A 5,549-nucleotide genomic window follows, 5' to 3' on the forward strand; every position below is an offset into this window, starting at 1 on the left:
GTCACCTTCTCTGGATGTCTTTAGTCATACATAAGGAGACTGTAAGCAAGATATGCACACCTTGGCTGATAACTGTAGCTTTATGGCTTTAACACACAGTGAGGACAGGTAGGGTTTAACAAGCCACTAGACCAAGCGTAATTACAGGCTGCTAGCCTAGTACATGCTTTTACCCTTCTCTCCCCAAGACATCAAAAGAGTCATTGCTGGCCCCATAGACATTGCCAGGAGAGAGGACTGGTCACCAATGCTTCCTGCAGATCCTTAGTGGATCCTCCTGCCCTTAATGGTGCTCAGTTGCTGTCTTCTGCCTCTGTATTTCCTATAGAACTTTCAATACTGATGTTTTTAACCCTGAACATTTGAGCTACTGACTTTCCCCACTGCAACAACCCTGTGACTTTGTCTTATCTGGCTTTTATAGCTTTTTATTTTCACTTCTTGGCAATTTCTTCTGCCTGTTTTAAGGTGCTGGGGAGCATTGGAGGCTTTGGGCTGAAGGCTGAACCCTCTGGAGAAGTGGTAGAAGGTTTACAGAGAGGGGATTACACCATCCCCAGTCTTGGAGACAATGTTAGTGAAGGCTAAGCAGGGAGCAGTGTCAATGTCAGGTAAGTGATGGGTTAGGCTGCAGAGAAGGGAGGAGGGTAAAAGCCAACCTCAAGCACCAGAGCCAGGCCCCTCTCACCACCAGCACCGACTCTGGGTGCTGCATTGCCTGCCTCCCTAGGGCACAGACCTTCCCAATTTGTGGCTACTTAGAAGAAACTTTCTGCTGCCTCACAGCATGGCTCTAGGTTTTATTGGGCTTCATTTATGGAAATCTAAACCAGGAGTTCACCTGTGGCATGTGTTTTTTCCCAGCACGGAAGCCAGTTCTCAGGGTCAAAATGGCCAGACTGCAATTATAGACCTTGCCCAGTGTCACGAGAGCATGTAATTGCAACAGCCTGGGCACACGAGAGGGATGGCTTGGTTCTTGGGACTCTTCTTGTTCTTTGCCAAACAGTGCTTGGGTCACGCCGTCCTCCACAGAGGGTAAAAACACATCTTCTCTCCAGGTGCACCACACTTTAAACAGAGGCTCAGCAGGTTTCTCAGATGTTACTCTAGCAATGCAAGGGCTAAACAAACAGCAACAGATGGGGAGTCCCCTGTTGTTGTGCACCACAAAGCCAGAATAGGACTCTGACAAAACATTTTGCAGAGTTATTGCTCGTGGTGGGTTAGAGCGAGTGAGCAGTGAACTCCAGCCAAAGGAGATGAGAGAACAGCAGGAATGTTGTTAAATCTTTCTTAGCTGTGATTAGGAAGGAGCATTGGAAGATGATGGCTCACCTCTGAGCTCTGTGTGCTGCTGCTGCAGCAAGAGCAAATGCAGAAATATAATAGCAGTCTTTTTACAGACTTTTTCTCCTCCAGGAACACTTTACCAAGAGTATTGTTCCCGGGGACATTTACTTTAGGCGAGAGAGGTTGTATCAAGAGTCCTTTCCCAAAAGAGCTCTCTGTTACATGATGTTTCAGCAAGAAAGACCTTTTCCAGTAACTATTCTTTTCCTCAGGAGATTAATCTGTTTTGCAGAGCTTTTAGTTGTATGGTTCAAAACTCATTTATGTCTCCATTTGTTTGAAAACAACCGAGTATCTGTTGTAGCCCCTGGCCTGTTGTTCCCCAGTGTCGTGTTGGCCTCCCTGGCCTCCCAGCCTGGGCTTCAGTCAAACACAAGTTATAGCAGAGCCATCTGTGGCTGATGCCTTTGCTCAGTACTGCCTCTGGCTTGGACTCTGCTTGCAGGCATGCAAAGCCCTGAGTCACCCTCCTGGAAATGATCTCCTGCTGTCTTCAGATGAGTGACCAGTAACATGGCCCCAGGATCAGGGACTAGTGAAACTAGTGGCTATGCAAGCAGCCAAAATTCAGTGCTTTTTCTCTTGGTTTCCGTTTGGGAGTATATTTGTCTTTTTGGCCATTTGCAGACCTGATTTAGCCACTAAAGGGCTTTCCCAGAGTCCCAGGGTCACAAATTCAGAGCCAAACAAGTAGAAGTATTATGCTCTTTCCTGCCAATACTACCATGTGATGATAGCATAAAATCATAGAATGGTAGGGGTTGGAAGGGACCTTTAGAGATCATCCAGTCCAACACCCTCCTAAAGCAGGTCCACCTAGATCAGGTCACACAGGAACGTGTCCAGGTGGATCTTGAAGACCTCCAAGGAAGGAGCCTCCACACCCTCCCTGGGCAGCCTGTGCCAGGGCTCCCTCACCTCAACAGTGAGAGAGTTTTTACTTACATTTAAATGGAACTTTTTGTGTTCCAGCTTCTTTTCATTACCCCACTGGAGCTAGAAGTCCTCTTAGGGTGTGGGGTGTGTGAAAATCCCCTAGCTCTGGGGTTTATATTTCCAAGGCTGGGCACTGCTGGATTCATTACCTGGTTTAAGAAGGGCAGAATATGGGGGTGTGAGGGAAAGAGGAGGTGGACTGTCAGTGAAGCTGCCTGCCCATGTCCCTGCAGAGTTCCTGAGGTCCATCCAAGCCATCAAAGGCCCCAGCCAGGGCGAGCTGCTAATTTCAGTAATGGCACCATCCCGGCTGCCTGCTTTGTGAGACGCTCACGTTTTGTTTCTGCACAAGGGAGTTGTTTTGTGAGTGTACCATCCACCACGGGGGATGTCTTTGTGAGCAAAGGGCCAGTGCTAACACCATCCTGTGTGGCTGTGAATGAATTTGCCCTTTATTTAGCATTCTTAACCCCTGCTGAGCCAAGAGCTCTGCACTGCTCACAGGCGTACATAGATGCTGCCATTTGCAGCGCGCCTTCAGCCAGGCTTGCACACCCCAGTGCCTCTAATCCCAGACAAAACCTGGACCGTGGAGCAGTAAGCACAACAAGATCTCTATTCTTAGCCTGGAAAGCCTCAAAGCCTGTTCTCCAGGGTGTTGGGTGATGAATATGCAGCTACTGGAGCTCTCGACAAAGCTGAGTGAATAGCAGCGTTTGTCGTTAGCCCTGAGCATACACTCCTCTCCCATTGGATCCGTAGCCTTCGCTGCAGCTTTTCACAGTTACATAAATATGGCCTATTTTTCCCCTCACGAATTAACGTCTTGCTTGCTAAGTTTAGGCTTTCACACATGTACAAAACAAACGCTCTGATTTTTCACACGCAGCTGGAAATCCCGGCTCACCCGGCGAGAAGCCGTCCCTGCCCGTATAAAACCTTCACAGTGGTGATGGACAGTGGCACTGACAGTGTCTCCTTGCGAGTGGCACGACCTTGCAAAGTCCTGGACACTGCATGGCATCATCCTTCTTTTTTTGACCCTTTCTCCCCCCACTCTGGGGAAAGTCATACCCCAGCTGTGGGGAAAGTCAGACCCCAGCTGTGAGGATGCTGGAGGGTCTGCCTCCCTGGCAGGCTGTGTGGCATTGTGGAGAGTGGAAGGTTGGCTGTATGCTTTGAGGCACAGAGCAGATGGCTCCTCACTCTCCAGAAGATGCTGATGTGGGTCTGTTTTTCCCCAAAGATAGTTTGCCCCCACCTCACTGAATGTACTGGGAGATTTCACTGCAGTATGTCTGCATTAAAAACAGCCCTGGAGAGAATGGATGCTATTTGGAAATCTCTCAGCCCTGGGGTATAAGAAAGCTGCATCCACTGAGAATGCGGTGGCTTTATTAGTGATAGAAGTAATACAGATGCACAGGGCTGGAAAACAGATGCCTGTGCTCCCCTCTTGCAGTGATATTATTCCCTGCTTCAGCAGTCTAAAGGGATCCAGCTCCCCAGTGCTGCCAGGACCTCTCAGTGGTGGGCAGATCAGGATCCTGATATATCGTCAAAGCTCAGCTTGTTATTCCTCTTGTGGTGAGAATAAGGGTACTTGGTTGTAGGTCCTGAACTGGCCATCCCCTGGGCTAATGTATCTGCTGCTGTAGTCAGAGAAGCTATCCATAACTATGCATCCACAGTGAGAACTTTTCTATTCCAGGGCTGATGGCATGCTGTGACTGCAAATACGTTCTGACAGCTCCTGGCAGGGTGACCCATGAGGGAGACGTGGCCTGGAGCTGGGCACCAATGCCCTGAAGCCAGCTGAGCAGGCAGGCGGTTGGGGTGCTGGGTTTTGTCTCAGTAGGACTGAGTCCCATTGTCCTCTGCTGTAGACATGTGTGGGATCTCAGGTGAGTCTTGAAGGTGTGTTATTGACCATAATTACTCAGAGATAGAGACTTGCCATCGTGGTGTACTCCCAGATTAACTGCTGTGGAAGGTATTGACTTGGAGGTTTTCCATACTTGTAATTCAGTGCCTTACACTCATTGATTTTTATTAACAGCAGCCCTGTGGCTAAATATCCGTGTGTGTCTGAAATCACCAGTGGCAAACCTTAGAGTAGGGGGCTGCATAAAGTCCTGACTGTGGGGTGTCAAGGAAGAGTATAATAATTTAAGCATCTGTCTTGGCTTTCATTTTAATCCTTCTGACCAAACTGAGCACCCCAGGTGAGACCCAGCCCCTCTGAGGGGTAAGCTGCTAGGGCAGAAGAGGGGAAGAGGTGTGGGATCTTTCAAAAAGCTGGCAAAGGCATTAGGCACAAAGCTCTTCCTTCCTTCCAAAGGGGCACACGCTTCTAAGCATGTGATGCCTTAGAAAAGCACGTCTTAAAAATCTGTGGAGCGAGGAATTGGTGTCCCCTTTAGGGAGGATTATGGCTAGATCTCTGAATCCCCAGCATTTTGGGTCTGTCATTGCAGCAGATGAGCAGTGTCAGGGACTGCAGGCAGCTCTGCACACAGCTTTCTGTGCAAAGGGGAGGTGTTCTGGCTGGAGAGCCTTTGCACACCCTCCAACAGCCCTGCCAGGCCTTTGGACCTGTATAGGCATGACCCAGATAATGGAAATGGGGGAGAGGCTGAGCTTTAGATGATGCTGGTGCTTTGGGTACATGCTTTGGGTACATTTCTGTCTGTCTTGATGCAATGCTATATCTTTAAAAGCTCTGGGTCATGCTAGTCCTCTGCCATCCCTCAGTACAGCTGAGGATGAGGTTGGAGACTGCTTTTTATGTCCAAAGGAATCATCAAGGAGAAGCTGAACTCTCTATCACCACAATCTCTTTCCTGCCTTTCCCCTCCCAGGTAAAAGCAAACAAAGACAACAAAGCCACCGGTGCCCTGGTGGTAGTTTTCCTTGCTCTGATGGCCCATGAGGTTCCAGCCTCTTCCCTGCCCCCTTTCCCCAGCGTGCCCCCAGCCAGCAGTGGATGCTGGCAAGTTCTCTGTGGGCAGCAGCCAGCCTGCGTCAATAATGAGAGCAAGTCAGGCAGTGCCATCCTATACAAGCCTCTGTCTGCTCTGCGTGTGTGCATCTGTGAGAGTGCGCGCTCTCGCTCTCCCTTCTCCCCCTTCCCTCCCTTTCGTAACCCCCCTCCTTCCACCAGCTCTTGTTCTTTTCATGAGATGCAGGGCTAGGGAGCCAGGAAAAGTGGCACAGTGTTGCTGCTCTTCCAGAGACAACCCTGGCCGGGCTGGGTCCTG

Source organism: Colius striatus, chromosome 10 (genome assembly GCF_028858725.1).
Source record: "Colius striatus isolate bColStr4 chromosome 10, bColStr4.1.hap1, whole genome shotgun sequence".
In the NCBI taxonomy this organism is placed as follows: Eukaryota; Metazoa; Chordata; class Aves; order Coliiformes; family Coliidae; genus Colius; species Colius striatus.